Raw genomic sequence first — 26,169 nt, 5'->3', positions numbered from 1 at the left:
CTCCCTCCTATCCTTCCTTCCTCCTTCCTTCCTTCTTCCTTTCCTTCTTTCTTCCTTCCCTCCCTCCCTCCCTCCTATCTTTCCTTCCTCCTTCCTTCCTTCCTCCCTCCCTCCCTTCCTCTTTCCTTCCTTCCTTCCTTCCTCCCTCCCTTCCTTCCTCCTTCCCTCCCTCCTTCCTTCCTTCCTCCCTCCCTCCCTTCCTCCCTCCCTCCCTCCCATGTTTCTGCTCACTGGATTTGATGCTATCACACTTCTCAGGTTCTCCTTCAGCCTCTCTCATCTTTCTCAGGCTCCTTTGGGAAACCCTTTCCTCAAGTGTTTCCCTAAGATTCTGCCCTTGGCCTACTTTTCTTCTCTCTCTAGACACGCTCTCTGGATGAGCTCATCCATGCCTCCTAGTTTCATCCTCATGCCTATGCTATGTACCAGTGACACTACAATAGAGGTTGCAAATTCTAACAACTGTAGGGCCAGGCAATGATTCATGGTATATCATCATTTATGTCATTTAATTTCTAAAAAAAAAGAAAGGCTATTGAAATTTCAATCCTTCTTTCAGTTTTTTGGGTTTTTCATTATGCATCTTTTTTTTTCAGTTTTTTAATGTGGTAAGAGCACTTAATATGAAATATACTCTCTTAACAGATTTTTAAGTGCACAATATAGTATTGTTAACTATAGGTACAACGTTATACATCAGATCTCTAGAACTTACTCATCTTACATAACAAATTTTATACCCATTGATTAGCAACTGCCCCTTTTCCCTTTTCCCCAGGCCCCCTTCAACCACCATTTTATTCTTTGCTTCTATGAGTCTATTTTAGATACCTCATATAAAAGGAATCATACAGTATTTGTCCTTCTGTGACTGGCTTATTTCACTTGGTGTAATGTCCACAAGGTTCATTCATGCTGTGGCATGTTGCAGGATTTCTTTCTTTTCTAAGGCTGAATAATATTCCATTGCATATATATACACATTTTTTTATTTCTCCATTCATCTGCTGATGCACATTTAGGTTGTTCCCACATCTTGACTATTGTGAATAATGCAGCAATGAACATGAGAGTGCTAATATCTCTTCAAGATCCTGATTTTAATTCTTTTGGATAAATATCCAGCAGTGCAATTGCTGGATCATATGGTATTTTTGTTTTTAACTTTTTTTTTTAAGTAATCTCTATGCCCAATGTGGGGGTTGGACTTAAGACCCTGAGATCAAGAGTTGCCTGCTTTACTGAGCCAGGCAGGCGCCCCTATTTTTAACTTTTTGAGGAACCTCAATACTGATTTTCACAGCAGCTATACAATTTTACATTCCCACCAAGATAAAAGGGTACCACTTTCTTCACATTCCCCACCAACACTTGTTGTCTTTTGTGTGTGTGTGTTTTTTTGATAATAGCTGTCTTATCATTATGGTTTTGATTTGCATCTCCCTGATGATTAGTGACATTGAGCATCTTTTCACAGACCTGTTGGCCATTTGTAGGTCTTCTTTGATGAAATGTCTATTCAAGTCCTTTGCCCATTTTTAATTGGGTTAATAATGTGTTTCGTTATTGAGTTGTGGGAATTCCTTATATATTTTGGAAGTTCACTCTTTATCAGATATATAATTTGCAAATACCTTCTCCCATTCTGTAGGTTGCCTTTTTACTCTATTTAGATTGTTGATTGTGCAGAAGCTTTTTAGTTTGATGTAGTTTCATTGGTCTATTTTTGCTTTTGTTGTCTGTGCTTTGGTGCCATGTCCATGAAATTACTGCCACAACCGGTATCACGAAGCTTTTCCCCTATATCTTCTTCTAGAAGTTTTATGGCTTCTGGTCTTACATGTAAGTCTTTAATCCATTTGGAGTTGATTTTTGCATATGGTGTAATGTAAGGGTCCAATTTTATCCTTTTGCATGTGGAAGTTCAGTTTTCCTGACACCATTTATTGAAGAGATTATCCTTTCTCCGTTGTATATTCTTGGCACACTTGTTAAAGATCAGGGGAACTTGTTTCAGGGTGCCTGGGTGGCTCAGTCAGTTAAGCGTCTACCTTTGACTGAGGTCATGATCCTGGGGTCCTGGGATTAAGCCCCACATCATGCTCCCTGCTCAGCAGGGAGTCTGCTTCTCTACCCCTCTACCCCTCCTCCCCTGCTCATGATCTCTCTCTCTCTCATGCTCTCTCTCTCTCTCAAATAAATAAGTAAAATCCTTAAAAAAAATAAAATTGGCTTCACAATGGTGTCTTATCTTTAATTCTTTCCAGAAGGACACGCTTTGTCTGCATATCAAATATATAAGAACATTCTTCATTTATCACCATTTTTCTTGAAACACATAGTCCTCTGCGACTAGACTTCATTTACTACTTTTAATTGAGATAAAGGAAGAAGAAAAGTTTACTTTGCTCTTAACTCTACTGTAAGAAAGGCAACAGAGCAATTGTGCTGATAAAATGGTAACCAGTGCTGAGCCTCAGGGCCAAGAGTCCAGCCAGGTGAGGGCTCAGGCTCCCTGGACAGCACGTGCCCTGCCCAGAATTCAGAGCTGCTTCCCACTTCTAGACTGTTGCCATGAAAGAAAAGAAATGCAAATAAGCAGAATTTTCAAGAGACACCAGAAATAAAGATTTTTGTGTGTGTGCAACTTCCTGATTTTTCCATGGTTTTTACCTAATTCTAATTTTAGAAGTGATATCACAGAGGTCCAAACAAAACACTTCTGCAAGACAGATGTGACTGCAGAAAAAACTATTTTCAGACTTCTGGTCTTGAATCTTTATTCTTTATATCACCTGTCTTTATCTCTCTTCCTAAGTTTCCAATTCATAATCCAACTGCTTGCTAGGCAACTAGATATGTCCCAGGTGTCAAAGGAACTTATCTTCCCCCACCCTCACCCCTAAATCTGCTCATACTCCTGACTCATAATTTTAATGAATGGTCCCATCATCCACCCAGTTCCTTAAGCTAGAAAATTCATATGTCATCATTCCATTCTCATCTCTCACAATCCAATCAATCACTGATTCCTGTTCACTTGACCTTGAAACTGTTTCTCAAATAAATCTGGCCTTCTCTATCCCTACCACCACTTCCCTGAACAAGGCCTTCATTATCTCCCACATAAACCACAGCATCAACCTCCCAACTGTTCTCCCTATTTCACTTCTTATCCCTTCAAATCAATCCTCCACACTGACCATATCATTCCCTCTCCCTGCAGAGAACAATCAATGTGTTACATCCCCTGCTGGATGAAGTCCAAGACTCTTAGCATGGGATTTAGAGCTTCCCTCTGCTTGGCTCCAGCTTTCTCTTCAGTGCCATTTCCTGCCACATGGTTTGGGCTCAGTAGGAAACCATGCTCCATGCACACACTATGTCATGCCTCTGGACTTTGCTCATGCTGTTCTCTTTGCCTGGAATAATACCACTCACCCTTCTTTTGCCTAGCTAATTCCTATGCATCCTTTAAGAACCCACTGAGGCACTGTCTCCTCTAGGAAGCCTTCTCTGACCTTCCCAGGCTGAGTTAGGTTTCCTTTCTCCTTCCTGAGAACCCCAAGCTTACCTCTACCTATATTTTTTCACAGCATATTGTACTTGATGTATATGCGCCCTCCCCAATAGACTGTGAGCTGCTAGAAGACAGAGCCTGGGTTTTAAAATGTCTGTGCTTCCAGAACCTAGCACAGTGTCTGGCACAAAATAGACAATACATTTTCGATGTAGGAAAGATGTTAGGGTTCGAAGCCGACAGCCAAGAAAGAATTCTTGAGACATCTTTGGTGCAAAAAGGTGGTTTTATTAAACCATGGGACAGGACCCGTGGGCAGAAAGAGTTGCACTGGGGTCATGAGGAGTGGCCCATTGTATACTTTCAAGTTGGGAGGGGGTTAGGGATAACATAAGTCTCTAAGGAATTTTGGAAGCAAGGTTTCCAGGACCTTTAGTGGGCTAGCTATTGTTGGGAAAAGGTCATTTATTACCATCTAATAAAACATTAGTCATGAGACCCTTCAGGTATATACTGGTGGGCCATATGCTTGGGGGATAATTGCCAACATGTACCTTGGGAGGGTTTAGAGATAAAGGAAATTTCTAAAGGAATTTTTATATGTTAAAGTAGCCTTACAGGATGGGAGGGCAGTGGGGGGAGGGTCGGGCTAGGATTGCCTTTTGACCTTGGCAAAGTGTCAACATGGAGGCAGTTGAGTCGCTAGAGGAATGTCATTCTGCCTGTTTCAAAGATTTGTCAGTGGGCTGTAGGTAGTAAGGAAATTTAACAATTTTTCTTCTGTTTCCCACATTAGTTTTTGCCAAAGAATTCTGACTGAGTGTATGTGTGTTTTGGGGTGAGGGCCGGTTAGACAGTCCCTAGCTGAAAATCATCTCCCACCATTAGCTCTCCTAAGTTATTTATACTTTTTAGAGTTTATTTCCTACCTTCCCTCAGTGGGTCAGTTTAGTGCTGCTTTCAGAAAACACTTATTGAGCACCTACTATATCACATGCCAGGTAGTAGACAGGACCTGGCTGTTCAAGAATTGGCTCAGGGTGGTGTAGGGGGAAGGCTTGAACTTTGGAGTCAGAAATGCCTGGATTTGAATGTTAGCCTTTTTTTTTTTTTTAGATTTTTTCATTTATTTGACACAGAGAGAGGGAGAGAGGGAGAGAGAGAGAGAGCACAAGCAGGGGGAGTGGGAGAGGGAGAAGCAGGCTCCCTGCTGAGCAAGGAGTCCGATGTGGGGCTGGATCCCAGGACCCCGGGATCATGACCTGAGCCGAAGGCAGTCGCTTAACCAACTGAGCCACCCAGGCATCCCAAGAACCTGTTAGACTTTAAGCAAGTTATTGGACATCCCTGAGTCTCAGTTTCCTCCATTCCAAGTGATCGTAAGAATAGATCCCAGGATTGTTTTGAAGACTAAATGAAATAATAAAGGAAGCTTCTTGAACTCGCCTGGCATACAGTAAGTGTTCAGTACATTTTAGTTCCTCCTCTGCCCACTTCAAGGAGCTCACACAAAAGTTTCTTTAAAGGCTCCAAGATTTGGCCATATCAGTTGTCATGGTAACGGCAGCGTCCTGTGGCCGCTGCTCTGTGAGCCAGGACTGCCCGCCACGTCCTCCTGATAAGGAGGCTTACAGAAGGAGGAGGAGGTGGATGTGAACGAACTGTAAACAAGAGCATGAGGTTTTTTTCTGATAAAAATAATACAACTCTTCTGTTTCCTCTTCGTCCTGGCCCTCACGTCCTCCCTGCTACTACTGTTCGTCCCGTCACTGTTCTCCTTTGTGCCTCAGCCTCCTTCCTGACTCCACTCTCCAAAACCTCTCCTGAATAATATTCAAAGCTGCTTCTGCGTCTGCTTTTGGCATCAGCCAATTAGTCCTCATTGTAAGGTTGTAATAAGCCTCCCAGAGAAGTGGCACAATTGTTGTGTGCTTTTATTCCGTGCCGCTTCCTACCACTCTACGGAAAATGTAACAATACCCCCCTCATGCCCGGCTGAAAGCAGCCTGGGTTTGAAAAGCTTTCAGAAGGCCATCTGCCATCCCCTCAGCCAAGCAGAAGATCAGACACGAGGCCCCGCATTAGTTAGCACTCCAAGGAAAAGGTATCAAGGGCCTGTATTCCTTTTCATCTCACCCGCCATTATAATACAGCGAAAGAAGGAAACAGACTTGTGGCTCTCCAGCTGGGAGACACACTGAGCCATAGCAAGAGTTCTGTCCCTGAAAAGGGAGCCGGCCTTTCTTTTCTGATGGTGAATGGAGCCAGCACGGCGCTCCTGAGTGTCGGCTGCGCCTCTGGTGATGGCTCAGCTAGTTACACTGGACCTCTTGGGAGGAGAGCATGGGGGTCAGAGTCCAGGAGGGGAGAAATCATCGCATAAGTACACGAGGATGAGGCAAGCGTCTGCACGTGCGCTGGTCAGGAAGCGTGAAGCTCTCCCTACGTCATCTCTGTGTACCCTCTCCAATAAGTTTGGCCATGAATATTAAATCAAAAGATGATTCAGGCACCCTTAGGGATGTCGAAGAAAGATCTTCTCTAGCATGGTAGAAATGGTCTTGTAAGAGAATTGAACAAGTGTATTCACTGCCGGCAATGGCAGAAAGTTTCAGCAAATCTTAATTGGCATATGGGATCCATTTAAGTAGAGATAATGGCCTTGGTTGAGTGGGATATCTGTTCCTGTAAGCTGAAGATAATATGGACAGTGGCATTAGGAATATGTCCCCTGGCCCAGCAAAATGCCTTAGAGACAGCATAAGAGATTCAATGAGAAAAAGGAGATTAACTCTGCTTCTCAGTAGCTTCTGAGAGTGGCACGGCTCTGGGGTCACTAATGTATTGCTAGAAATTTTAAGTGCTCCATCTGTAAAAAATCTTCAATCAGAGGAAATCCACTTAACTGAAATAAATTCTCTAGCATAATGCAAAAACTAGTTTTAATAAACAAGCTTAAGAAATAGAGTGTTAGGACAGTATCTAAGTGTTTTCAGGAATCTAGAGTGTTCTCTCATTTTCTCATCAAAGGAGAAGTATTAATATTTTGACTCTTCCTTTAAAAGACAAAACCATCCATCAGTTGCCTTGTATCAGCAATGTGTTTTTTTATTCTTCATTAGGTTAATAACAAAAAAGGGAGCAAGAATCTTTCATGTTAAGTTTATACCAAAATCCTTCATAATTGTGCTAATTTTTTTCTAAAGACAAATCCACAGGCGATCTCAAAAAAAATCAGGAGTGAATTTTATTGACCTGAGCTCATGACCCAGTGAGATGCTGACTTTTCCCTGGTCCTTTTCTTGTGGAGAAGGGGGTGAGGTAGCTGTTTTCCAACATCGGAACCTCCCTCTCACCAAGTCTCCAGTAGGGTTGGATCAGCTTTGGACACACTTCTTCTCACAGGTCTCCTGCCTGCCTGACTTGTTCAGAATTTGAGGGTCAGAGCCTGGTTTCCTTAAAGACCCTTGGAGTTCCCTCAAGCAACACTTTGAAGGTTCTCTTTGGGCCTTCAAAGAGAATCTGAAGTGTATAGAGAGGGAGGATAACTCTAACAGAATAGGACAAACTGGATGAACCAGCTTCCATTGAATTCCTCCACTCTAGGAATAAAAATTTTCAATGATCCAAGAGCTGTAAGTGACCCTACTGGAAATAATATGTACATCAATCACAGAACCAGACTTACTGTGAAAACTGTTCCAGAAAGACATGTTTTGCTTGCACAGATAGACATTAGCATTCATTTTCAATCCTTGACATTGGAAACGGAAGGGACTCCATGGCAGCCCACATGAATGGTTCGGGAGAACAGTGAGTCTCCCTTGCTTTCTTTCTGTTCCAGTGACCTGGGTCTTCCCTCCACCAGCCTTCCCGGGTTGCACGTGGCCAACAGCCGCTTCTTTTCAGCCCTCACTGGCTTTCTTCCCCATTTAATCATTGTTCCCTTGTTTCTCCACACACACAATTCATTGTCAGCTTAATGACTTTGGCTCAGAGTACTTGGCTCTGCACGTGCGTAGTACTCTCATGTCTGGTAGATGTTAGTAAAAGCTGTTTGAAAAAGCTTGCATTTTAATACACATTCTTCCTTTTTTATCCCTCCTGAGAATCCTTACTACCTTTCCCCAGGGGACAAAAGACTACTATGATTTGTTCATCCATGTGAAATTTTGCTTTCATTTTCCTTCTTAATGGCAAGGTTAGTGGGTTTTTCTAAGGTCATGATAACTCTTCAGAAAGCTTCACTTATAAAAATATTTAGATGCTTTTTCAACAGTGTTTCTTATCCTTTTTTATTCTAGAATTTTAAACAGCTTGAGCTTTGTGCTATTATAGTGCTCAACTTACACAGTGGAATCCTGTCGCTTCTGCTTTAAAATGGTGTAAAAAACCAGAATTTCTGTAAATAAAGTATAATTGATATATAATTTGAGAGACTCAGTCACAGTTAGCAGTGACTGTTGGCCCCTAAACACCAAATTTCTCAGCCAAGTTCTCTCTGTTACATAGTGTGATCCCCAAACACACAATTGCCCAGGGAGAGCCTATATTTCAAGGAATTTCTCAAAGAATAGTTTTTTGCAGAATGTTTATTAACACAAGCAGTAGCTCCTTTATTGGCTCATTTTGTAAGTTGGGACATTATCCTTTTTCCATTGTATGTAGTCATCTGACTGTGAAGGAATTAGGCAAATTCATAGCTAACTGATCACTTTTTAAAAGCAAACTATATGTGTAATATTTCTGTCATGTTCCAGCGATTACATCTTTTAAGAGTTTTGTTTTGTTTTTTAACTACTTCTTCTTTTTCTTTTTTTGGTGGGGGAGGCAGTAAAACCAAAGCAGGTGTTTGAGAAAGAGGATTAATCAGCTGTCATTCTAGTTTTCCTACAGGTTCTCAATTCCGGTGATGCTTTTTCTTTAGAAATCCTAGTTAACTCTTTGGATGCGTGATACCATCTAAAAAATAACCCACCATTCCTCATAACCAAGAGAGTCATGAAATTAAGTACTTGGAATAAGCCCACATTTTACTAACTAGTCATGTATCTCCTAGATGAATAATGATAACAAACATTTACTGAGAACTGAATCCATACCAGGAACTATGCCAAGAACTCCACATTCATTATCTCATTTAATCCTCAAAAATACCCTGTGATCAATACAATCCCTATTTTTCAAATTGAAAAGTGGGGCTCAGAAAGGGTTAGTAACTTATACAAAGCAGAGCTGGGATTCCAGCCCAGGTCTCAGGGACTTCAAAGCCTTTGTCAAATGACAATGCATCTGGATAGAAGTTACTAGATAGAAAGCATAACCACATTATACTGACTAGGTAGAAGCAATAAGGTGCCCATGCTGCAGCTATTGAAAAATGAAATGTGGTCCCCTAGTTATATTACGAGGTCAGTGTTTCAAAAATGTAATCATAGAATCAGAGGGCAAGAGGAGCCCCAGAGGCTCTCTGACAATATTGGAATATGTTTAGACAAGAAAGGTAGAATATAAAATTGTATCTATGTTGTGATTATAGCCAGGTGAAGATAATTTATATATATGGACTAGGATGGGAAGAGAACTCGGAAAAATGTATTTATTAGCGTGAAGGGATTGTAGGTTATTACATTTCCACGTTATATTTATGCAATAATTTCTTCTTTAAAAATAAGATTAATATGAAGAGTTTTCCTACTATGCAGAAGTAAGATATTAATCCTAACATGAGTGCTGATCTTGAAAGGCATGTGAAATTACCAATGCTAGATTAGAGACATCCATCAAAACATCACTAACTGCCTTTTGCATTTTTAGTGATGTGCGCAAAAAGTTGTCTTAGAAAAATAACATGTAGAAAGTGGCAAACTTGGGCGCCTGGCTGGCTCAGTCGTTAAGCGTCTGCCTTCAGCTCAGGTCATGGTCCGGGGGTCCTGGGATCGAGTCCCACATCGGGCTCCTTGCTCAGCGGGAAGCCTGCTTCTCCCTCTCCCACTCCCCCTGCTTGTGTCCCCTCTCTCGCTGTGTCTCTGTCGAATAAATGAATAAAATCTTAAAAAAAAAAAAAAAGAAAGTGGCAAACTTAAGTATAGGACACACAGGGCAAAGGACACACACGGGCACAGAAGAGCAGGGAAGATGAGACAGAAATTATAAGTGCCACCCTTCAGCACAGTTATATCTTGCTTTAGGCAGACGCCTAACCAACTGAGCCACCCAGGTGCCCCCAGAGTAGCATCTTTAATTCATTGTACCTCATGCCTTCTCTTTTTCTCCCTTTTTCCTCATTCCCTCCACAATTTTTTTTTTTAAGATTTTATTTATTCATTTGAGAGAGACACAGCGAGAGAGGGAACACAAGCAGGGGGAGTGGGAGAGGGAGAAGCAGGCTTTCGGCTGAGCAAAGAGCCCGATGCGGGGCTCGATCCCAGGACCCTGGGACCATGACCTGAGCCGAAGGCAGACACTTAACAACTGAGCCACACAGGCACCCCCTTCCATAATTTTTTTAATCCACTCTGTTCTTTATCTTTACCTTGCCTTTTATCCTCTCTTGATTGCCCTCTGGGGCCTTGTTTTTCCCTTCCACGCCTTGTTCTATCCTCTGTCCCATCTTCTCTCTCACACATCTACGAGGAGATTCTAGGTCTTCCTTTTATTCTCCATCTTGATCTCATGGCCTGACCTTTGCACTTTTTGTTCCTCTCAATTACAACACTGACCACACTCCCTATGTTTGGAGATAAAGGAATACCTCACTAATCTGAGTTGAATAATTATTTTTGAAAAGTTTCAGTTTTATTATTTTAAGTACATGGAAAGGAAGTCTGTGGCTCAGGTAAATTTAGGTTTAAGCACTTATAATTTGCAATAGTTGCAATCATTGCTGCTAAGTTTTTAACTGCTCACATACAAACACTGCTGCTAAGGGTTGTTTGTTTTCTCTTGTTTTTCATGTATGGAGGATGCCTTTTCTTTAGGCGGCACTGAGTAATGATTAGTCCCCAAGCTCTGCAGCTGAAGTCTCTGTAATCAAACCCTGGCTCAGGTGGCCATGGTAACACGGGGCAAGTTATTTAAGCTCTCTAACTTTGGCTTCTTCATCCAGAGTATGGGGACAGCAAGCGCCTACCTCGTAAAAGTGTTGTAAGAACTAAGTAAGATAGTTCTTGTGAAAAGCGTGTGGCACCTAGTGAAAGCTGAATGAATGTGATCTGTTATTATAGATGACACTAGATGGTACAATTTTCTTACATGGTTTTTGTACACACACAAAAAATCTATTTATAAATATAGTGAAAATATTTGTGCTATATAATGGAAAGTTCTCCATAATTAATATTCCTGACTAAGCAAATTATTTTTGAAGTTTTTAGAATTCTCATTGCTAATATGCAAAAAATAAGCTCAAAATATGAACTTTGTATTGCAGTTAGCTAAAATCCACCCACAATTCTTTGTAGTTCTACCTGAAAGAGCAGTTATTTTTCTTTTTCTGTCACCTCAGTTCTAATAATCCCCCTCAGTAAATTCCATGAAGTTTTAAATATATAAAGATATAGGGACACCTGGCTCAGTTGGTAGAGCATGCAACTCTTGACCTTAGGGCTGGGAGTTCGAGCCCCACACTGGGTATAGAGATGACTTAAAAATAAAATCTTAAAAAAAATAAAAATATAAAAGGTGAATGACATGGTTGGGAGGCGGTAGAAACTTTAATTTCATCAGCTTGGTGAATGACCTAAAGGAGTCTGCAGATGTTCTGCTCAATGCCCAGAGCTCCCCATTGAAATGTCACCACGAGGTAAGCCCTTCCCAACCTCCATGGATTACAAAGCAGGGAAAGGGCATCAACCCCAATGGGGTGAAAGGGGAAGTACTCAGCGCTTCAGGCAAGACCTGTAGAGCCTTGGAAATTCTGGATTGTCTACATAGTGGTACAGTGTGACCAACCGGCCAGGTCTAGATTCTGGAGTCATCATTATATGAAGGCAAAGTTCCTGATGGAAGAGAAAAATCTCTCCAAGAAAATTCTTTATAGAGAAAACAAACAGAAAAGCAAAACAATGAAATTCAATCAACTTGGCCATCAAATGGTCTGAGAGCTCAGAGCTAGGAAATTACTTAGCAAAGTTAGAACTTTGAACCAGTACTTTCGTGGTCACAGTCAAACAGTTTTTTTGAGGTGATTTACTAGACCAGCGAAGGACAAGGGTGAGTAGACTAAGTAAAGGTTTCACAATTTTCCAAAGGAAATCTTCTGCTAAATAATTTTAGCCTTTCTCAACCAGGAAACGAACCATGGAACACAGAAAAGGATTTGTGACTACTTTCTCAACACTCCCAGGGATGGCTTATAACTAGTACCTTTCCGGATGCAAGGAGACTATTTATTTCATACAATGGATACCTTAGGGGGCTTCGTTCTCCCTCAGAATCTTGGGCTAAAAAGGACTGGAGGCACCACAAGCTAACCAATCCGCAGGGTAGAGTTGCAACAAGATACTCTCATTTTTCTAGAACCTGAGGCTAAAAACCAGTCATCTTTGACCCTTCCCTCACCTTTAGCTGCCGCAGTTGATTTAATCTGTCAACACATCTGGCTTTTAATTTCTGTAAAATTTCTATTTGATAGAAATGTCCTCATTTTGATCCAAATATTTAAAATTTACATATTTAAAATCTGAAGTCTAAGGAAGGGAGGAGAATTTGTATTTCTATCAATTAGAATATGTGTTCATTTTGACCAAGAGCTCTTTGATTTATTAGAGCTGTTATTATTGCCTGTTAATAGATCAACTGAGGTTCTATGAATATTTGAGAAGCATACATCACTTTGTCTTTTTCAACAGGTATTTTTTGTAGAATCCAAAAAAATTCCTAAATAAATTCTTTGTTCTGATAATTATTGCTGTGTGATATACTCCAAAACCTAGTGTTGTAAAGCCACATTCACTTTATTTTGCTCACTATTTTTGTGGCATAGAGATTCAGGAAGGGCTTAGCTGGGTAGTTCTCCCTTGGGGAGTGTCTCATGCTGACGAGGTCAGAGGTCAGCTGGGGGTGCAGTTTTCTGAAGTTTGGAAAGATCCTTAGACTCATTAGACTTTTAGTCCCACCCCTGAGGTAAGACTTCAGGCAAGTCACTTTATTTCTCTGGGGCTCATTTTCGGCACATCATGAAATAAAACCAATAAATCCTTTTGAGCATTCTTTCAGCTCAAAAGTTCTGTGATTCTATGAAATGCAAAAATAATATTTGGATATTAACAGATACAAGTCACTGTGCATAATTCACGTTATTCTACAAACAGAAAATATTACTAAATGAAGGGAAAACATAGGATTGAGGTAATGAAGTAAAATTTTTTGTTGTGAAAATAGAAACATCTTGAATCAATTTTGCCACTAGAGGTCACTAGTGTATCATCTCAAAGCGAATACATGCAATCAAGTCACCTGCAGTTCCCTAGCTACTTGGCCCCAAAATGGCATTTGTGGTGTCTTTAGGTTTATTCTGAATATCTGTTGACAGTTGTCAGAGGCATATGTTGGGATGAGGTCACATTGGTTGTCACTATAGGTGATGTTTCATGTGTGCCTAATGTTCTGAAAGTGTGAAGAGCCCTGACTAGAACCACAAGGAAAATTACTTCTTTGGCTATTCTGGCCTCTCACTGGGATATGATAATGAGCAGTGAGGTGCTTTGACAGAAAGTCAAATGAGCTCTGAGGTGGAAAGACATTGTGGAAATACAGTATCATCCTCTAATGCAGCACAGACACGTCTGCTTTTTATTTTTATTTATTTTTTAAAGATTTTATTTATATATTTGACAGAGAGAGAGAAATAGCAAGAGCAGGAGCACAAGCAGGGGGAGTGGGAGAGGGGGAAGCAGACTTCCCTCAGAGCAGGGAGCCCGATGTGGGGCTAGATCCCAGGACCCTCGGGGCTCGATCCCAGGACCCCGGGATCATGACCTGAGCCGAAGGCAGACGCTTAACGACTGAGCCACCCAGGCACCCCACGTCTGCTTTTTATAAGACAGAAAAAGTGGTAGAACATTTATTCATTCATTCATTCAACCTGTATTTATGGACACACATGTAGGCACCAGGATTGGCAATGGGGCTACATTAATGAAGAGGATCAACTGGTGCCCTCAAGGAATTTAAGGAATCAGGTACAGGAGGTTTTAGATACAGTTAGTTCTTACAGACCACCATGCCAGGTAAATTTCCCTCAGCTATTTTTATTTTGTCTTCCCAACAGACCTTTAGGATAAGCCCTATAATTCCCATTCCTATAGATGGCCCCTCGCAGCACAAGAGCCAGTGGCTTTTATGAGGTGATGTTAAGAGCAGACGATACACTTTCACATCAAATCCAAAACTGAACGACAGAGATACTTGCAAGAAATGTTAAAATTCTGAGTTGGGCTGTGGCCAGGGATGCTTGTTAGACAAAAATATTAAAATCTATTTCAACAGAAAAGCCTTTGGAAGGGAGGAACAATGCTCTAAGTGAAATTAATGCCCTGACACATAAAGATCCAGAGAGATCACCTCTGAAGAAACTTCTGTAAGAAGGATGAACTCTAGAGTACTTCTGATGGCCATATCAATTTTCTCCCAAAATGAAACCTACATTGTATTTTCTTACAATTTGCTTCCTGTCGTACATAAAGAAACTCAAAACCCACAATTCTCTCATTAAGGATGAGTAACAAGGCATTCTGGGCTCTTTCCATAACTTGAGGACCTATTTCTTCTACAGTTTTAAGAGGACTTGAACTGATTTAAATTAGTTGTCATCAGACTGTAGACCAGACACAGAGGATGTTTCCGAGCAGGGACACAAGCAAAACCATCATCCCTGAGTAGCAAGGCTTTCTCTTGTTTTCTGCCTTCACTAGAAAAGAAGAAAGGGAGCCTGGACAAATCTCTGCTTCAAACTGAGGATGCTTTGATCTGCTTTTGTTGTGATGAGTATCACTATCCTGAAAATTATTCATTTTAACCATTATTTTAAAACAAACTACCAACAGGTTTGTCCTTCCTTCTGATTGTTGCAAAGTATGGTGAAACAGTGAAAAAGAAAGGGTAGGACTCCAAATTAGCTACAAAATATGACTTGATTTATTTTAAAAACATGCTTGTTACTGTGCCATTGACTTTCCCACTGATGCTTCTTCCATGCTGGCTAGCGTGCTTCTCTTCCACTTCGACTTCGAGGCCTCCCACCATCACTTTACGAGACAGATATCTTGTAGTATTTCCCTAAAATAATTGTGTGAGGAAGGAGGAAGGAAGATGGGAATTTGTCATAGAACTAAAGATTATTCAAGTTAGAGGTGTGCGGGGAGAGGCAGTCCGAATTGAGCCCTGAGCGTCAGGACATGTTCTTGCTGGTAGGCCAAGAGCACAAGGTCTTTACCCAGACCAGTTCTTGGGGTGTGTCTGCAGAGAGCTACTTTAAGGGTTGAGGTAATGCCTCTCCCTGGTTAAAGAGCAAGCTTGCTTCCACTAACTGTAAAAGCAATAGATTCCCTGAGCTCAATGTTCCTCCCTGTACCGTAACCCACTGTGTATGCAGGCACCCATCTGGGCCCCCGGCCTCTCTACTGTGGGACTTGGGAGACATGGAGAACAGAAGCAAACCAGCACGAAGCTCATGCTGCTGGCGAGCTCTGCGTAATAAAGTCCTTGGACTTGGACCAGGCACCTCATGTCTCCTTCCAGCATTCATGAGTACGTAACAGGCTAACTTGTTAGCTTGTAAGTAATGTAAAATCTCAGGGGCGCCTGAGTGGCTCAGTTGGCTAAGCATCTGCCTTCGGCTCAGGTCATGATCCCAGAATCCTGGAACTGAGCCCTGCATTTGGCTCCCTTGTCAGTGCGGAGCCTACTTCTCCCTCTCCCTCTGCCTGCCGCTCCCCTGCTTGTGCGCGCGCGCTCTCTCTCTCTCTCTCTCTCTCTCTCTCTCTCTGTCAAATAAATAAATAAATAAAATCTTAAAAAAAAAAACAAAAAAAGGTAATGTAAAATCCCAGAGTCTGAGAGAGGAGCTCTCCCAAGTTGGTTATTTTTAGTGAAACAGTTACTAGAGGAACAGAAGACTATGAGAACTATGCTTGTATACTGGAAGTAAGAAAATCCACTAGCACTTGCATTTTAGGGAATTGCTAGCGACGCATGTGCATTCTCATACAAAACATTAGTTTCACTATTACCCTGACTCCTATGCCCTTCAAAGAATCACTTTGTCATATTAAAACAGAATCCCCTTTATGCTCCCAGAGCCCAATGATTAGTGTTGATTTTAAAGCAGATTGTTTTATAAAGATTTCGTGGAACAGGCACCCAGCCCAAATGATTGATAATGGTAGATTTCTGTATAGAGAATCATAGAAACCCAAAATAATAAAAACTGGAATGGAGTGGCCCCAAAATAAATCACTCAAGAAAGCTTTCAGAACATGGCAGGCATGTTACCAAGGGCTCGATGGCCAGACACAACCAAACCATCACAGGTTGACTCTTAAATATGGGAAGCATCCGTTATCACTCACTGGTAGTGTTATTTGATAAATTCAGTGGTATTTTATGTAATATTAGAGAAGCAGAATGAACTTTATTACAATCCCTCATTTGAGGAAACAGGAGTCTATAGTAAAGTGACTCATCCCCCACAGACTTACGGTTAATTTCAAATTTGGATATTCTACAGTATCTAGCTCATAATGAACATTGAAATAAATTTTTCAATGGTAAATATATGAAGAACTCAATGGATGAATATAGGTTGAGCCAGAACTGGAACGTAGGTTTCCTCTTCTTTAACCAATGCTTGTTGCAAGGCTGATAGATCAGGCTTTCTAAGCCAGTCATTTGCACACCAACATCACACTTTTTGCCACATTAAATTAACCATTTAATTAATATATATTTTTTAAAATTATTTTTAAGTAGGGTCCACACCCAGCATGGAGCCCAATATGGGGCTCGAACTCACAACCCTGAGATCAAGGCCTGAGCTGAGATCAAGAGTCAGATGCTTAAAGACTGAGCCACCCAGTTGCCCCATAAATAACATTATTTTTTAAATTGGCTTTGTTCTAGGCAATGACATCAGCAAGTTGAGGGTTGGTTGTATTATTCATATTTTTTGATTACAATAAAATATGCAATGATTTTTAAAAGCTAATCTTGTACAGCCAGAGATATGAGCACCAATCTTTGAGAAACTGATTAAACATTACTTTGTGTAGAGAAAAATAAGCATCAAGACTGTATAATCATTCCCAATTACTTTCATTTTTGCCATAAAGTTCAAAGCTTGATTCCATGAAGACCCTGAAGTCCTTCTGAATTCTCATTTGAGAAACTCTAAAAATACACTGGTAATTTCTTACTTTTTCTCTATTAAACCAATGAATGAAAATAACTCTTATCAAATTAGCCAACTACTGGTTATCATCAAGAAATTATAATCTTGAGAAAAGTATACATGAACAGCTTAATTTACCAAATAGCAGTATGGTATACTATTTTTTTTAAGATTTTATTTACCAATTTGAGAAAGAGAGAGAGAGAAAGAGAAAAGCAGATTCCGTGCTGAACACAGAGCCCAAATAGGGGCTCGATCCCACAACCATGAGATCATGACCTGAGCCAAAATCAAGAGTCGGACGATTAACTGACTGAGCCACCCAGGAACCCCAGTATGGTATCCTATTAAGTTTTGAAATCAATTTTCAACAGGTACAGTATATTCTTTACTCACCAAATTTAGGACAGCACTCATTCTCCAATGAATTCAATAACCTTTCAAGGGAAAAAAATAAGTAAAAAGGAAAATGTGAGTTCTTATTTAGGAATGAGATGAAACATATTTTGCAAATTAATGAGCTTAAAGTATCAGGGAACACACCTGGTTACACTTGAAAGTTATCAAAATGCCTCCGTTTAGCATATCTCACTTTAAAATATCCACAGTATGTTTAGAACTCTCTAATTACTTAAGACAAGTTAGAAGTTTCACGTTCATGATGAGACTATGTCAGTTTGGAACATCAAAATGATCTTGGAAGTTCTCTACTATTTATCATTTCTTCCTCACATGATACATTGCTTTGTAACAATAGTTTTCAATTTGGAGTTCTCCATTCTCTATGAAGAGAATTTTAATTTTATGCTTTTACTTAGATGTTTTATAATATTAACATATGCATATCCCAGATAACAAGTGTTCTTCTTATAATTAAATATTTCTGTGTAATTTCAGTGGTTTCTTTTTGTATGTGTGTTTGCCTTGCTCAGAAGAAGGGAAGTTTTATGGTTATTTTAAAACCATTTTTAATTGAAAAATATAATGCAAATATGGAATACTGTATAAAAATAAATGTATAGCTTAATGAATGTTCACTTCATGACTAGTTTGCTAAAATTTCAACTCCCTTTTTATATCCACTTGGGTGTACTGTTCTTTTTTGTCACATTTTTGTTATTTCAAGGATTTTTCTATATTCAAGGGCAGATCTTAATTATTAGCAACACTGTTTTATCAAATTTGCAACATTCTGTGATTGATATATTGCTCTCTAACTTTATGGTTATCTTTGGTATGTTACATTTTTTGAGATAGTTCATCTAAAAACTTCCTTTAAAGTCTAAATTATCTTACAAGATATATGCTTCGTCCCAGAATTTTTAAAAAGGTGAATACTCTAATCATATTCTACTTGATGGCAATCATTTTCATGCATCTTTTAAATGGCTTTAGCATCCAAAATAAACCTAGATTTTTTGGTCTGTTTTTAAAAAGATGTATTTTAAGTGTCCTTTTATCTATAGGTTTCTTTCCATTCTTTTTCCCCCCAGTGCAATTTATTTTCTTTTTGTTGAAGAAAAGGGCTTCTTTTTTTTGTTTTTGTCTTGTTTATTTTTCCATAGCCAGATTTTGCTAATTTTGTCCACGTGGTAGATTTAATATATTTCTCTCTGCCCTCTGTATTTCCTGTTAAATTGCTACATATTTATGGGCTTGATCAGGTCAGGTTGAAATTTCTTTTCCTTTTTTTTTTTTTTTTTTGCAAGACTCTTTCACAGGTGGTGGTACATTCTTCTTCCATCTGGAAATAAATGCTGTCTAATGGGTTCTCTTTGTGATGTTAGTGATGTTTGTGCTCTAGATTAGTGTTTCTCAACAGTCTTTTTCATTATACCCCATCCCCAGAGCCTTTGAGACATTTTTTTCCTCATCACACCCATTTCTTATGAAATTGTCTTTTGTGAAGCTTGGAAAACCATTATTTCTTCAAGTATTTTTCAGAACCATACTCTTTCCTTTCCGTCTGGGACTCTGATGACACAAAATGGTATCTCTTTTATTGTCTTTCATTCCTGAGGTTGGTTGGTTTGTTTTTCCCAACATTTTTCTCCCTGTAGTTTAGACTGAATAATTTCTACTGAGATTTCCTCAAGTTCACCAACTCTTCCCTCTTTCGTCTTCATCCTACCACTGATTCTTTGCAGTTTTATATTTCAGTTATTTTATTTTTCAGTTCTAAGGTTTCCTTTTGGTTCTTATTTATAGCTTCTATAGGGTTGCTTATACTCTCAGTTATAACTTCTGTTTCAGGATTTTTAATGATTGCTTATTCAGGTAGTTTTTAATAGTTGCTTAAAATCTTGTCCAGATAATTTCAACATTTGTGCCATCTTAGTGTTGGTATCTGTTAATTTTTTATACTCATGTGAATTGAGATTTTCATGGTTTTTTATAAGCTGAATAATTGTGGATCCTGTCATAATTATTACATTATGATACCATGGGCCTGGTTTAAGGCCTATGGAGAATGTTAATATTTTTGTTTTAGTAGGAATTTGAATTGGTTAGGTTGAGGCTGCAAGTTCCAACCCACACTTTCTTTGGGCCATGGTTTCAAAGTCATTTCAATTTGGAAAGTCTTTGCAGTGCCTTATTTTTACTTAATTCTAATGATCCTAGTAACAACTCAATAAAGTAGGTTTTATGATACTTAACTTTACAGATAAAAAAGATAGGTTTGAATTCAGCCTAACACAAGCTATACGATATTGGACAAGACACTCTTTGAGCCTTAATTTCCTCATCTGCAAAATGAGTTTGATAATACCTACATCATTGGATTGTTTGAGGACTGAGTAAAATAATACATGTAGCATATTTAGCATACTTCAAACCCTAAAGAAATCATGGCTAGTCTTCTCATTTAAAAAAAATCAGTTTCACTGAGGAAAAATAATATATAATCAAATACAAACAATTTAAGTTACAGAAGATTAATTTTGACAGTTGTATATACTGTATAACCACCAATAAAAATATTATAGAACATTTCCACTCTAACGGAAAGTGCCCTCATGCCCCTCTGTAGTCAATTCTCTATCTGTCCTCAACCCCAAGCAACCACTGATTCAACTATCACAATAGATAAGTTTTGTCTGCTCTAGGGTTTTATATTAATAAAATCAGACAGGCTGCACATTTTCTGTCTGGCTGTTTTCACTTAGCATAATATACTTCAGATTCATCCATATTGGTTTGTTACTTTTTATTGCTAATATTCCATTATTTTACAGGGATATTTTTTACTATTGATTGAAAAAGTTCTTAGATGTTCTGAATTCAAGTCCTTTTTAAGATCATGTATTATGGCTATTTTCCCCAGTCTATAAATTGTCTTTTATTTTCTCAATGGCGTCTTTCAAAGAGCAGAAATTTTTAATTTTTACCAAGTTCAATGAATCATTCTTTTTCTTTTAAAGGTTTGTTTGATTGGGTGTTTTGTTTTGTTTTGTAACTGTTCTCAAAAAAATATTTTTTTTTCTTTGGCTTCTTCTAGAAGATTATAATTCTAGCTTTTATGTTTCAGTTTATGATCCATTCTGAATTAACATTTTTTGTGTATGCTAATAATGAAGGAGTTGAGGTTCAGTTTCTTTTCTCCATACTGATATCCAGTTGTTCCAGCTTATTGGGGAAAAAAAGCCTATCCTATCTCATGGAAATACCTTGGTACCATTGTGAAAATCAATTGACCATATTATGTGTGGGTTTATTCCTAAATTCTATTGTTTCATTTATCTATGTGTCTGTAACAATACTCCATTTATTTCATTGCTTTAGCTTTATAATAAGACTTGAAGTAAGGTAGTATAAGTCCTCTAACTTTGTGGTTCTGTTACAGAATTGTTATTCTGGATCTTTTGTTTTTCCATATGAATTTTATTTTTTTTTATTTTTTATTTTTTTAAAAGATTTTATTTATTTGAGAGAGAGAGAGAATGAGAGAGAGCGAGTACATGAGAGGGGGGAGGGTTAGAGGAAAAAGCAGGCTCCTAGCTGAGCAGGGAGCCCAATGCGGGACTCGATCCAGGGACTCCAGGATCATGACCTGAGCCGAAGGCAGTCGCTTAACCAACTGAGCCACCCAGGCGCCCTCCATAAGAATTTTAGAATTAGCTTTAGGCCATAATCTATGAGAGAAGTGAAATTCATGGGGCCAGAATCACAACTTTCTAGGCTCTCTGTCTAGGGGCAATTGTTGGATTTGATTTCCTAAAAACATGTTAAGGACTTTCGTGTGTATGTTCAGTTTTATGTCTTTTAATGTCTTTGTCTGGTTTTGGAATCAAGGTAACATTGTTCTTATAAAAAAGGTTGAAAAGTATTCTTTCATATTTTATTTTCTCAAAGAGTTTGTGTAGAATTTATATAATTACTTAATTTCCAAATTTTTTACAAATATCTTTGTTATTAATTTCTAGTTTAATTCCCCTGTGCGCAGAGAAAATATTTTATATGATTTCAACTATTTTAAATTTGTTGAGGTTTGTTTCATGATAGTGAATATGTTCCATTTTCTTGAATATTCCATGTACATTTGAAAAGAAGGTATGTTCTAGTTATTGAGTGGAATTTTCTGTATCAATTAGGTCATATTGGTTGATAGGACTGTTAAGGTTTTCTATATCAATAGTTCCCAAATTTGCCTGCACTCTGTTGAAATCACCTTTGAATCTCCTTAATGCCTATATCCCAACCCTAGAGATTGTGATTTAATATGTATGGGGTGTAGCCTGTTCTTTAGAATTCTTAAGAGATTCCCAGGTGATGCTAATGTGTAAGCCAAGCTTGAAGCCTGAGTTCTGTATCCTTACTAATTTTCTGTATATTGCTTTACAAATTACAGAGAGGGGAGAGATGAACTCTCCAAATGCATTGTGGGTTAGTTTCTTATTTCAGTTCTATCAGTTTTTGCTTCAGTGCTATTTTATAGCACTATTAGGATTTTGCATCTTCTTAAAGGAACTGACCCCGTTATCTTGTTTTAATATGAATTCCCCTGATTACTAGTGAAGGTGAGCATTTAAAAAAAGATCTTTCTGGTTATTCAGTTTTCCTCTTCTGTGAGTTGCTTATTTGGGTTATATGAATAAGTTTTTATATTAAATTGTTAGAATTCTTTATATTTTCAGAGCTTAACTATATTCTCCCAGTCTGTGGTTTTTCACTTGATTAAAATTATCTTCTCTTCTGTTTTGAAAACTTTTATCTCTTCTGTTTATAAAACAATCAAAATTTAATCTTTTTGATTAACGAATGGTACTGTTTTGTCTGGTTTAACAACTTCTTCCTTAAGGTGATGTCATAAAGACATCCGTTTTCTAAAAGTTTAGAGGGTTTTTTTCACATTTACTTCATTTGGAATTGAGTTTTATTTGTGGTGGAGGTCAGAATCTAATTTCATTTTTTATATGAATAGCCAATCTAACTAGAACCACCATCATTTGTCTTTTCTATAGCCAATTAACATAGTTATTATACCGGGGCACCTGGGTGGCTCAGTTGGCTAAGTGTCTGACTCTTGATTTCAACTCAGGTCATGATCTCCAGGTCATGGGATCAAGCGTCCCCACATAGGGCTTGGCACTGGGTGTGGAGCCTGCTTGGGCTTCTCTCTCTTACTTTCTGTATGCCCCTCCTCTCTCTCTTTCTCTCAAAAAAACAAAAAAAACAAAAAACAAAACAACCACAGAAACAACAAAATTATTGTACCATTTACACTTTCAAGAGTCATGCATAGTTCTTTCCCACAACCTGCCCAACACTTATTTCTTATCAGACACTTTTAGTGTATACCAACTTCCAGGTACAGGTACTCTAATTTCTTTTTGTCTATTCTTGTGTCATCACCACATTTTAAAAAGTTGCTTTTAAAATAGAATTACCATATAATTCAGTAATTCCACTTCTGGATATATACCCAAAAGAATTGACGAGAGGGTCTCAAAGAGATATTTGCACACATCATGTTCATAGTAGCATTCACAATAACTAAAAGTTGGAAGCAACCCAAGTGTCCATCAGCAGATGAATGAATAAACAAAATGTGGTATATACCTACAATGGAACGTTATTCAGCCTTAAAAAGGAAGGAAATTCTGACACATGCTACAATATGGATGAGCCTTCAGGATGTCATGCTAAGTGAAATAAGTCAGTCACAAAAAGATAAATACTGTAAGAGATTCCACGTACATGAGGTACCTAAAGTCGTCATATTCATAGAGACAGAAAGAATGGCAGTTGCCAGGTGCTGGGGGGAGAGATAAATGCGAAGTTGTTTTTTAATGGGTATACTTTCAGTTTTGCAAGATGAAAAGTGTTATGGAGATTGGTTGCACGACAATGTGAATATATTCAACACTACTGAACTGTACACTTTAAAATAGTTAAGATGATAAATTTTTTGCGTTATGTATATTTTACTCTATTTAAAACTAAAAAGAAAAAAAAGGTGCTCTAACAACAAAAAAAAAGTTGCTTTTAATAGTTCTTAGTCTTTGGTGTTCTGCAGTTTCATCAGGATATATCCACATATGGAATTCTTTGTTTTAAACCTGCTCAAGAATAAGTGCTTCCTGAATCTGAGCACTCAAATATTCCACAATCCTGAAAAATTCTTAGTTATCATTCTTTGAATACTGCTCACAGCCATTCTCTCTAGTTTCTCTTTTTGACACTCCTATTGGATATACCCTGGGCCTTTCTTTCTTATTTTCCATTTATTTAGGTCCTGTGTTGCATTCTAGTACATTTTCTCAAATTACGTATCACAGTCCAGCCAAACGTATACTTCTCAAATACTGAATGGAAGATTTTTTATATATTCCTTAAAAAGATTAAGGCGGTATGTCAGCAAACTGAAGCAGAAGTGAAAAGTCAAGAAACAGACAGACACAGGCTCACCTCTACAACGCAGGAGAATGTGCCGAAGCCAAAACAATGTAGTATTACTACCTTGTACTCAACAAATATTAAGCACAAGCAGGATGCCGCTTTGTGTCAAGCGCTAGATATCAATGAACGCTATCAAGCCAGATTACATTACATGCCAAAGCCTGGCCACAGCATTTCACACTGCATGTATGACCTGGAGCAAGGCATTTATTCTTAAGCTTCCGTTTTTTTCTGTGGGTTGCTGTGAGAATCAAAATGAGGTAAGGTGAGCGAAAGCTCTATATTAAGGTATTTTCTCAATTCTAAAATATTCTTAAATGGTCAAGTGCACTATGGATGTAATAATCGTTTGGAAAGGATGTGGAGATGAACAATCCACTAGGGGTGTACTTACGAACTTTCCGATTTGGGACGTTAAAAAATACGGAAAAGTCTGCTTTTAGAATTGAGGTACCTCGGTATTGCACTGGCTTTATCCATTATGTCCACAAATGCCCTTTTCTTAAATTTGAATGATTTCCCTCTCCCCCAGCATTTGATTTTACCAACCTCCTTCCTGACAGCTGTCAAAATTTTCCATACTGGCTTTCTGATCCCAATTTTCTGGCTCCTGCTGAGACTGAAGAGCCGCTTTCTTTGGACTGGTTTTCTCACGCTTAACTTCGCTTCTGTACTGTCATTGGCTGTTGCTTTTACCAGACCCGCCCACAACAGCCTCAATCCTGATTGGATGCCAACGTCCTTTTTGTTAGGGCAAAAGGTGGATCCTCGGGCTTTGACAAAGGACGATTGGGGCGTCGTACTGCTAATGCGCAGGCGTACCTTCTTGAGTGGGGATTGGTGGGCGATGGGGCGGGACGGGGCGGGACGGGGCGGGACTCCCGACACGGCGCACGCTCTGTGGGCGCAGAGGGCGGGGCTGCCGGTACCAGTTGATCCAAGTGTTGGGGCCTGAGGCGTCTTCCCGATCCCTCCTACTCCCAGAGCCTTCAACGGCAGGTGAGGGCAGTCGTGGGCAGCGGAGGGCCTGGCCCCGGGCGACTGGAGTTGCGACCTCGGTACAGCCGAGGAACTGGAGGGCGGGGAGGGCTGGACGCGGCCCGGGGCACCAGGCGCCCGGGAAGAGCGGCCTGGGCATTTGGTGGGCGCCTCAGGCCTGACTCCGTGAAGAACCTCTGCGCAACCTCCTCATCTCATTATTGGGCCCAGTTGTTCTTTGGGGGAGGGGTTGCTCCCGTCCCTGAGGCGGACCTCCCGCCGCCTTCTCCCGCCTCTCAGTCGAAGGCCGCTGTCCAGCCTCCCGCTCTGAATTGGGACTGCAGAGGGGCGTTTGGGCGGGATGGACCTGGCACGCCTGCACTTGTCCGTGGTTGCTCTGCCGAGAGCCCGGGAGGTGGGAGGAGAGGACGCCAAGGCGGGGAGGGTGGCGAGCGAGCGGTAAAATAAGGGCTGGCGACAGCTTTCCTGGCACCGAAAGGAGCCCCCGGGTTAGTTTCTACTTGGGCTTCCCTCAAGGATCCTGCCGAGCAAGTTTTGGGGAGTTAGGACCGAAAAGGAGAAAGAAGGTGCCTTCCGAAAGGCAGGACTTTTGTTATACAATATATCGATTCCACTACTATGACGTAGCAATGTTAAGGACCTGCTGTGCTATGTCCCCAGCACTGTATGTCTGTGCCTGAGGATCCTAAGCTATGCCTATATATTCTGTGCCTGTACTCATTGATTAAATTCACTGTAGCTAGCCATTCTCTGGGGATCTAGCTTCCGTTCCAGTCCTCATTTGGCCAATCCCTTAATCTTGTGGAATCTTGAAACTGGATTTGTCTGACCAGAACAATTCAAAACTTGAACAGACAAACCATTTTGAAAGTTGATGCAGCTTGAATGGAATGAAATTTATCTTCAGTTGCTTCGTAAAATATCAAAGGAATGTAACATCAAAGATTGCAAAATATTTGGCAAATATAGATTAGGGCTGTATTTCCATTATACAATGGAAAAAACAGGGACTTTATAGTTAGACCTGCTTTCAACATCTTGGTACAAACGTTGGCTGTGAAGTCTAAGGCAGATACAGAGCCTTTCTGAGGTATAGTACCCACAAATATAAATCACAATGCCCTTCTGTTGATTGGATGAACTAATAATATATGTAAAGCATTTAGTATATTAATGAGCAATGACATTATTTTAGTAGTCTTACTTGTTCACTAGTAAGCAGATGACATGAAAATCAGTTTTAGATGCTGAGAAGTTGGGTGGTTGAAGTTGGATGGATATCAGGAAAAAGTCTCAAAATCTTAGGTCTCAGAGCATACCTGTGGTGGTGTGATGGAAAAAACTAGCCTAGTAGTGATTT

General features: G+C 39.5%; 1 protein-coding gene and 1 long non-coding RNA gene across 3 annotated transcripts in view; one reads left to right on the top strand and one right to left on the bottom strand.

Annotated features, from left to right (window-relative positions):
• LOC118022299 overlaps positions 1–24,454 on the bottom strand; it is a 103,577-nt gene extending 79,123 nt beyond the window's left edge. Inside the window, exons 1-2 of the long non-coding RNA XR_004682455.1 lie at positions 24,360–24,454; positions 17,307–17,347 (exon numbers count right to left, since the gene is read on the bottom strand). This is a non-coding gene — a long non-coding RNA (uncharacterized LOC118022299). The remainder of the gene's footprint in view (positions 1–17,306; positions 17,348–24,359) is intronic.
• Positions 1–26,169, top strand: part of SCOC (short coiled-coil protein) — a 37,704-nt gene that overhangs the window by 3,440 nt on the left and 8,095 nt on the right. Inside the window, exon 1 of one of the 2 annotated variants that reach the window (XM_035023025.1) lies at positions 24,719–24,809. The exons of the other annotated variant lie outside the window; for it this stretch is intronic. The gene's annotated coding sequence lies outside the window, so the exon portion shown is untranslated. Of the gene's footprint in view, positions 1–24,718; positions 24,810–26,169 lie in introns of those variants that run through there. 2 annotated transcript variants of the gene reach the window in all.

The sequence above is a fragment of the Mirounga leonina genome, unplaced genomic scaffold, assembly GCF_011800145.1.
Source record: "Mirounga leonina isolate KUSES-001 unplaced genomic scaffold, KU_Mleo_1.0 Mir_176, whole genome shotgun sequence".
NCBI lineage: Eukaryota > Metazoa > Chordata > Mammalia > Carnivora > Phocidae > Mirounga > Mirounga leonina.
This window is presented reverse-complemented; position numbering and strand designations above follow the sequence as displayed.